A 10,293-nucleotide genomic window follows, 5' to 3' on the forward strand; every position below is an offset into this window, starting at 1 on the left:
ATGCATTTGATAATTTACTTAACTATATTGGTGTCAGTATGAACATGAGAACATACAGTATTTACCAGAAGGAAGTACATGTAGCGCCATCTCTGTTCCTGGCAATGAGAGGCGAGAGCATGTTCTCCCTGCAGCCGCCTGTTCCACAATCAACTCCTTGGTTTTTGCTACATTAAGCAGCAGGCTGTTATCCTAACACCTCTGCTCTGAAGGCAGACTCATCACCATTCTTGATGCAGCCGATAATGTTGGTGTCATCAGCAAACGTAATGATGGTGTTGGAGCTGTTATTGGCTGCACAATCATAGGTGAACAGGGAGTACAACAGTGGGCTTAACACACAGCCTTGTGGGGCACCAGTGTTGAGTGTTAGACTGGTTGAGGTGATGTTACCTAGCCGGCCCGTACTGCCTGTGGCCTGTCTGTCAGGAAGTTCAATATCCAGCTGCACATGGAGGGACTGATGTTCAGGTCCTGTAGTTTCATGATGAGCCTGGATGGTACTATGGTGTTGAAGGCGGAGCTGAAGTCGGTGAAGATCATCCGCACGTACGTGGTGTTGTGGTGTTTTAATTTCTAACTAGGTGGCGCTATACATGTAATGACTGGTTATGGTAGGGGTTGACATGGCCCCTTAACACAAACATACAAGAACAATTTGGCCCTCCTAGGCCCTACGGTTCTCGGGATATTCGAAGAAAACTGTGTTGCGCCACCTACAGGCCAGTTGATGTATAACTATATAAATCAATTTATTGCATGCCCCCCGTGAACGGAATTCCACGAAACTTAACGTGCAATCAGAGGGTGTCATAATGATCCCACACCTTCGATTTTTTTTTTTTTGCAGTTCTGACCTTGTCAACTTACAATTAACATTTTTTACAACACTCCATTTTTGCTTTTTCATTTGTAACTAGGTGGCGCTATACATGAAATAAGTGGTAGTGGAATGGTTGACGTGGCCTCTTAAGACCAACATACAAAAAAATGTGGTCCTCCTAGGCCCTACGGTTTTCGACTTATTCACAGAAAACTGAATCGCCCCATCCTCTTTAAAAGGGGTCCAGTCCAACGGGGGTGCAACGGATCAAAAAAAGAAAATCAATGGTCCCACGCTTATCTAGTGGGGCTACACATGCCCACCATATTTCGTGCACCCCGGTTTTTCAGTGTCCCGGGAATCGTTGACAGAAAATCGGGAAACTGAAGAAAAAAAAAAAAAAAACTCCGACTAAACCTAGGGGCAATTGGTCCCGCACCGGTCATAATTAAAAACTAATACTTTAGCTAGTAAGGTAGCAAACCTCAGGAAATAAATACATAGTGTTACAGTTTTTTTTCTTTGAGACACGTTTGAACAAAACCAGAGAAAAGAGAGAAAACCAACACTCCTTTTTAAAGTTGATATGATCAAAAGAGCCGATGTTGTTATAAGAGATTACAGGACATTATTAGAAAGTCAGCCTTTAATGTAAGTTCAGGTATAATGCATCCATTGCGTTTTGAGTGTTCATCTTGCTGTCTTCTTGTATTTTTAAATAACTTTAAGAAACCTTACTTTTCAGTGTGCGATTTGAGTGGGTAAATAATGGTGCCATGGGGCCTGTCACTGTAAGAGTGATAAAAGGTTTTGCCAGTTTTACCGTATATTTGAAACCATACCGTGGGAAAGCTTCCATCTACCTGAAGAATGTTCTTCCTGTTCACTGCTGTCAGTATCACCATGAGAACATATTTTGCCAAAAGGAAGTGCACATAGTGCCAACTCTGTTCATGGGAATGAGAAGCGAGAGTTGATAATATTGTATTTCTGTGAAGGGAGCAGTCAGTTATCTTCATATCCATGACTGGTATTTATGACAAATTCCCCTTGAACCTGCATGGACTGAATGATCTGGGGTGATTTCAGACACAAGGAAGTTCACAGCACGCAAGATAATGTGTGTTTGTTTTGGTGTATGTTTATGTGTTTGTGTGTTTGTTTTGGTGTATGTGTGTATGTGTGTGTGTTTGTTTTGGTGTATGTGTGTGTGTGTGTGTGTGTGTGTGTGTTTGACTGTGAGTAGATTTTCCAACAAGTATGAACTCAAATGGGAAAGGAGAAATAAGAAGGACACCAGTGAGCTGATACAAATATATCCGAATAAGTAATGAAAATGCAATATATAGATTTTACGGTCAATTTAGTTACTTCGGCTATTGTATTGGGAAAGTGACAGGTCAAAGAGAAAGCTATCAGAAACATGGACAGCACTCTGACACATGGTAATGTAAACATACGGGCAAAGTGCTGAGATGTTCTTAAAAACACTGATAAAAGGCACGATTTGGTGCGGCGGCACACACAACAGCTTTACCCACATCTGAAAAACACATACACAATGAAACAGAAGCTCAGCGGCAACCTGACTGCGAGATTATAACAACCTGTTCAATTGGGGCACGGCAGCTTGAATGCTAGCAGCTGTACAGGAGATGTTATTGCTTGTCCCTGTTGTAGTGGTCGTCAGCTCTTAGGCGATGTTGAGCTATATGACAAGGCAAAATGGCTGTCTGACCACTACAACAGGGACATACATAGCAATTACATTTCCTGCACAACTCCTATCATTCAGGGCCTATTTTAGAGCAGAGATTGATCAACAGTCCTCAGCCTCCCAATTGGCCAAGATGCTGATTGTGGATTATCATTCCGTAACATCCACCTTCAGTGAGGTGTCCACTGCCCTGCTATTGTTTCTGACATCTGTGACAGTGGCAACAGCTGAGTGATCCTTTTCCAAATTGAAACTCATTAGGACCTACCTGAGGGACAGCATGGAGCAGGAGAGACTGAATGGGCTGGCTATCCTGTCGATTGAAAAAGCGTATCATGCATCACCACTTTTATGTTTGTAAGGCATCGTTCAGCTTGCAAATGTGCTGTGCCTCTGGCTGTGGTCAGTCAGCCTGTCGGTCTTGAGGTTCAGATTTTGCGCCTAAACTAGCTATATCGTATCGACATAGGAAAACAAGATTTTACCCAGCAATCATTAAATATCTGTATATGACAAAAATACCAAAGAAATTATTAATTGAATTGAATCTTTTTAATAGCTTCCATAGTTAATGTTGGATAAGTATATAATTGTGTTATAGATTGCTATTGACTATTTCCCTGCCCCAAAATAATGAAAACCATGACAGAGATAAGTTTGTCATTTCGAGGGGATATATAGAATAAGGTACACTTCTAAATGTATTTTACCTCTTTGATCACAGGTGCGTTAACATAGTGACACTGTCAAACAGTCACTTCAGAGAAACGCATCGATGGTGGTCCCGCTTTGCCCACTGATCCCAGTGCAACCGCTCTGCCTGCCTGCGTAGTATATAGTTAAGCCCCTGAGTGTACACACACATTTTCTAACACAGCACATGTAAACACATTTAAAGCCAACAGCAAATTAACAAAATACACCTCTTTCAACCACAAATAATTACTGAGCCCCTTAGGTGACATTGGATAAAAAAATAATAATGCGTGGCCACGAGATAATAATGCGTGGCCACAAGATAGTTAATGCGTGGCCACAAGATAGTTAATGTGTGGCCACAAAATAATAATGCGTGGCCACGAGATAATTATTGCAGTCAGTTACATTTCCATTCAGTCATTCAGACGCTTTTCATAGGAGAGAACTTCCAACAAAAGAGAGAACATTCATTTCCATGCAGAGACTGTTGATTGATAACATGGACAAGTTTGAATTGATTTAATTTAATTTTTTATTTTAAATCACTATAATTGACATTGTAGTGGACACTATGGCCACAATTCACCATACCGTATCTCTTTCTGTGTTTTAGAGACGCTGTCTCTTTAAGGACGCGCTGCTGGTTTGTTGTTATCATGTGCAGCGTTACATGGCATTCGTATCAGTTTGTTGGAGTATGATTAAATAAACAACACGCTGTTGCGTAGTCAACGTGAAACTCTCTCTACTTCGTTAATTGCAATCTCCACAACAGTACACTTGGCATGACAATATGACAAAACTATTCTTGGATAAAAAGCACACTATAATTTCCTTTATTCATTATAGCATCACTGTACATCACTGACAGCTCGATCACCATCCCGCTACTGAAACTGAATTATCTTGTGGCCGCTCGTTATGATCTCGAGGCCACGCATTAACTATGTTGAGGCCACGCATTAACTATATCTTGTGGCAACGCATTATTTTCTCGTGGCCACGAGTTTGTATTGTGTGGCCACGCATTATATATTTTTTATCCGATGTCACCTAAGGGGCTCGCCATGGCAAATATGAATGTCAGTGTGTAACAAATATATTTGAACTAGTCATTTAAAGATATATATTATTTTGTAAAATACAGATATACAAAGACATAGCCTGACAAGGTACATTTCATTATTAGTGTTTTCAGTTCCACACTGATATACTAACAGGGTAAAGGTACATTAACATGAAACAAACAGCACAATATATGGAAAGCAATCAAGGATAATGTACTTAATATCACACTAAAAGTCTTTCCCAGACCCACCCAGTGACCATGTAGGAAACAAGGAGAGGAGTGTGTTCCATTCAGTCTGTTTCTCACAGCTAGAGTCACTCCACACCCAATAACTTCTACATAAGTATACTTCTTCCCTCACATGGGGAAGAGCGGGTGGCCTGAGAAGGTGGTGTGGTGGTTACTGCTGTCACAGACCCATGCATTTGGCCACAGCTTCACATAGACCTCATCTCCCAGCTACAACAGCAGAGAAGCCCCTTTAGAGGGGCTGTCATGGCAGCTTGGCTGGTGACTGTAAGCAATGACAACGTGTTCTTCATTCTTATGGAGAGAGACTGCTGAAGGTATAGGTGCATGACCATTTCCATACACAGAAACAACAAAGTTGTAGACACCTCTGACTGGAGCCATGAAGACACCTACAGTAGAGGAAACATAATAATAACAATAATTATAGGAAATATCAATGATGTTATCATGACAGTATTATGATTCCTACAGTTTGAATATGGGCTGTCTTCAGGGGCGGACTGGGACAAAAAATCGGCCCGGGCATTTTGAACCAGACCGGCCCACTAATTTCGATAACACACCTTTTCAGTCTTTTTGGTCTCTCGAATGTCTACACCAACCAGGCTTTTAGCTAGAAGGGCATCTGCCCTATAGTCTTCTAAAAATTAAGAAGAAATGGGACGCCCTACTTTTGGGCAGGACGGCCTAAAGACGCCCTATTTTTCTCCCGTTTTACCTGTTAACTTCTCTGAATGTGACAAAATTCACAGTTTCAGTCGCTTCAGTGCTTAGCGAAGTCTAGAATCATACATATGCCCTGCCAATTAGAAAATAGCATTGCTGTATTCCCGCTACAACAACGTTACATCATGATTCCAACGAAGCATTGATTCACGGGCTCGCAGATGCTACAGAGTACAGGTGTCTCACCGCACGTCACTGAACCTACTACTTTATGAGTTCAACAAGAGTTTGTGTGTTAAGGTGGTGGTCTTAATTAATCTAAATTCAATACAATACAATATACATCATACACTTTAAAGTTGTGTAGAAAGTTGTTACTTTTTGTTAAAGTTGTTACTTGAATTTTGTACCTTGTTACCTAGTTTCAGTTACACTCACTGTTATTATTAGGGTGACCATATCCATAACACCAAATAACACCAAAAAGGAGGACACTATGCGGAATTTCGGAATACGGAATTCCGGAATCACGGAATTTCGTGGTGCTGTGAATAATTACATAGGACTCTGGCGTGCTCCCCTCTACAATACAACTTTGTGTAGTAGAAACAGGTTTATTTGTGTTTAACCTCCAGCGGGTTGATCAAGTGCATTAAGTGTTTGCAGTGGAATAATCATACATTAAAAGAAGTATTTGTAAGTGTTTGTGTGGTTTCTATAGAATAAAGAAATACAGAATATAACATAAATATACATAACTCGCAATCTGTACTAATTTACGTAAATATATAAATATCTGAACAAAATACACAATAACCTATCAGTTATGAATAATGTATAATATATAATTCACTATTATGCACATCAGTGTATCAGCAACACTGTAATTGCAATGCTGTCACATTACTATACCACAAGGTGGCACTCTAAGACCACAAATGGCCTGGCAGTCTGAACTCTAAGCTACCAGCAATATCAAAACAAATGGATCTCCGTATTAGCGTCGTATACAGGCTAGAACAAGTCTGCGATAAATTACTAGTTATAGCAGCTAGTGCTTGCAAACATTAATATAAAGAAAGTAAAGCTAGCAGATACATGAATTACACTTACATTGTCGGTAACGCACACGGCAACACAACGTTAATTGTATGCTAGCATGATACAGTGAAAGCATGTCCACTCGTATTAGCAGCTGGCACGAGAAAGAGGAGGAAAGTTTGAGCGCGTTTACCTTGACTACTTATGTCAATGTCACAGCAACAGAAAATGCAGAAGCCATGCAAGGAGTCTCGACTGCTTTTTGATATAAAGTCGTGTTCTTTTGCCCACTCTGGATTGAAAGACGTCTGGCGTTTAGGCACGTTTCTTCTATGTGTGTTACAGGCACCCAGTGCAACTTTATGTAAACATTCAATGAAAAATAAACATTCAATTTCTAGTCTTTTTTACACGTAGTAAGTTTCAATAACTCCATACCATTACATATCGACATTCAAGGAGCAAAGATGAGACGTCGTTGTGTGGTGAGAAAATCGTAAACAACAACAATCGCCGGTGGGGAGAAGCCATTTTTCCATTGACTGGAAGCCTGCTTTATTTATTGTAGGTTAAAAAAAATAAAGAAAATGGCGACGATTGTTGTTGTTATCGATTTTCTATCAGTTCTCGCCACACAACAACGTCTCATCTTTGCTGCTTGAATGTCGGTATGTAATGGTATGGAGTTATTGAAACTTACTACGTGTAAAAAAGACTAGAAATTGAATGTTTATTTTTAAGCCTCAAAAGTTGCACTGGGTGCCTTTAACTGTCCTTATGTCAATAACAGTTTCTGTCAATGTAGCCAGCAGCATATGTATGACGTAGCCAGCACATGGAGCCTTTTTACATTTTTAACCAATGATATAGGGTTAGAATTGAATTTAAGCCAATCAGATATTAATCAGACACAGCTTTAAGCCAATCATGTGTTAGACTGCGATCCAGGCAAATATTCTAGAGCGCAGCTCTTTAGGCCCAGTGCAACTCCAAAAAGGAGGACAAATATGCGTCCGGTTTGATGCTGCGCCGGACGCCGGACAGGGCATTGGAAATCCGGACTGGCCGGCATAAATCCGGACGTCTGGTCACCCTAGTTATTATGTATTAAATTACTAAACATATAAATAAATCAGTGTAATTGCTCCAGACTTGTCTTGTATTTACAATGCAAACGAACTTGGCCATAGAACATAGGTCCTAAGTCAAACATATTTTAGAGACGTTTTAATTCATGATCAGTAAGCTTACCGTAGGTCGTTGTATCGTATCTCCCTGGCTGTCATCCACGGGAGCTGATGATGGCCCTGCCGTGGCAAACATTTCTGATATTTTGGCACATTTGGCAGCGTTGGCTTGAAAAGCAAGCCTCTTCTTATCTCGCGGTTTCTCTGCACCCCCTTTTCGCTTTCTCTCCATTTTGGACTGGAGGATTCTAACGAAACGTGCGTTTCTGTGCACCGACCAAGCTAAAGGTAGAAGGTGTTTGGTGATATGATTGGACGAGCCCCTAGTCACTAAAGAAGACAGCCAATGGGCCGCAGACTAGCATGCACCTGTCAAGCCATGGGCCAGGCTGAGTTTGTTTACCGTCCTAATGCATTATGTAGGCAGGTCCAAATCGAAAGGGGTTGGTGTTGGGTCAGCCCAGGGGATGTGATTGGGCCAGCCCAGTGTCAATAGGGCCGCTGATGAACTACTTTCGTGGGCCAGCCGGTTAGACCATTATATGGGGAAAAAAAAAAATTTGAGTTTGTTTACCGTCCTAATGCATTATGTAGGCAGGTCCAAATCGAAAGGGGTTGGTGTTGGGTCAGCCCAGGGGATGTGATTGGGCCAGCCTAGTGTCAATAGGGCCGCTGATGAACTACTTTCGTGGGCCAGCCGGTTAGACCATTATATGGGGGGAAAAAACATTTTTGAGTTTGTTTACCGTCCTAATGCATTATGTAGGCAGGTCCAAATCGAAAGGGGTTGGTGTTGGGTCAGCCCAGGGGATGTGATTGGGCCAGCCCAGTGTCAATAGGGCCGCTGATGAACTACTTTCGTGGGCCAGCCGGTTAGACCATTATATGGAAAAAAGAAAAAAAAAGATTTTTTTTTTTTTTTTTTTTTTTTAAATCGGGACTGTCGGCCCATATTGCACGTCGGTCCACCGGGCAAACGCCCGGTATGCCCGACGGCCAGTCCGTCCCTGGCTGTCTTTACAGTCACACCTGTATTCGGGATGTAGGCATTTCCAGTTTCGGTGAAGACATGTCTGTAGCCCAGAGTGGTTGGCTTATTAAAGGGACCACAATGCTCACTCCCTCATGTTATCAGTGAGGCCGAGAGAGAAACCCTCTGCTCCTCCACCTGGCTCACAGTGAGGTTCAGATTCACTGTCTGAAATGAACACAACATACAAACACAGATAGAGAGAGAGAGAGAGAAATTAACAAATGAATGAACCATAATAAAAAAAAACATGTTGTTAGGTGAAAATTCACCCTAGTTACCTCAGGACTTCGGAGCTGCATATAAGTATATTTATTAGACAAACAACGGCAACCACAATTGCAATCGGGCTCCCTCCCACTGTAAGGCTGAAAGTGAAGCAGGGATTAACACACCGCACAAGGTTTATACAGACAGAAGTTTAGCTTTCAGCAGGGAAAACCATGTGGTGGATTTCTGATGTCCGAGGCAGGAATGGAAGTTTTGCACAAGGTCGGAAGAAGCACAGTTCGACCCTTCTTACCACCTCTGGTCTAAACATGCTCTTGCACATATGCAGACTAAGTGGCACCTAATAATCTAAATTATACACACACGCAGAAACACAGAAAAGCAATGTTCCTGCTTACATAAGTACATGATTCATATAAGGTAATTAATAATACAAGGCACTTGATTATTATATTCTTAAGTCATTAAGAGTCTTTGGAAATGATCTCCATCACATGTAAATTATGGCCTTGAGCTGAACTCCATGTGGCATGCAAAAAGATTAATTTAAGAAAATAATCCCAAATATGTACCCTCATTTTCACTCTGAAGCCATTCTACTAGTCTCTCACTGGCTGTCAGTTTGGCTTCAGTCTGTCTGAGATCCACTCCCTGTTCCTCGACTGTCTTCTCACTTACTGTTAGTCTGGTCTCCATGGTCTCTATTTGTGTCTTACTGTATCTGAGCTCCTCTCTCTGCTCTGCCAGCAGTGCGCTCATCTCTCTCAGCACATTGGAATGAGGCGGAACGCCATCAACAATGTTTGATATGTTAAGAACAAATATCTAATCTTTCCAAAACAACTAGTTTCATGTTGGTATATGCTGTCATTTCTTTGCTATAGCATGCCAAAAATGGCACAAAATGGGTTTTCATCCATTTTCAAGCTTTAATATCTTCCAGACCATTCATCACATAGGGACGGTTTTGTTTAATACAATATACAGAGCATACATAGGAAGGTCTGTGTGTAATATCAAGTGTCTAGCTTTCGCATTGAGATTTCCACATGCCTTCTGTTACGACCCTGGCGGGTCTAGGCCCCGCCCTGTAGTATGTGCATGCCTGTTCTGTCTTCTCCATTACAGGTGATTGGAGATAGGTGTTGCAGGTGATGGGAGACAGTTGTAGCTGATTGAATGGGCTACAAAACACCTGATCAGCCGGCAGTCGAGAGAGTTTTTGGGTTACCTGCATTTGCGTATTGGATAGAGATTGGATTGTGGAGTTTGTTGTATTGGATTGGATTGTGGATTGTCGTCGGCGTCGCTTGTTTTGCTTTAACCTTGTACTGACTTTACATTACATCTTTTGTTTCTATTTCACAACACTGACATTCACCACATGTTTTGCTTATAATTACTCGATACTTATATATTTGTAACCTTTAATAAATAACTTATATCAATATTATTATATAAATTCTGTGTGGCCTCCCCTTTGTGTTCGTGCCTTGAGCCGGTACGTTACACTTCAAATATGCTGCAACAGAGTGTAGAGTAAAATGTTCAAGCAAGTCCATATTCCTCAAGTAATGG

Source organism: Sprattus sprattus (genome assembly GCF_963457725.1).
Source record: "Sprattus sprattus genome assembly, chromosome: 12".
NCBI classification, from domain to species: Eukaryota; Metazoa; Chordata; class Actinopteri; order Clupeiformes; family Clupeidae; genus Sprattus; species Sprattus sprattus.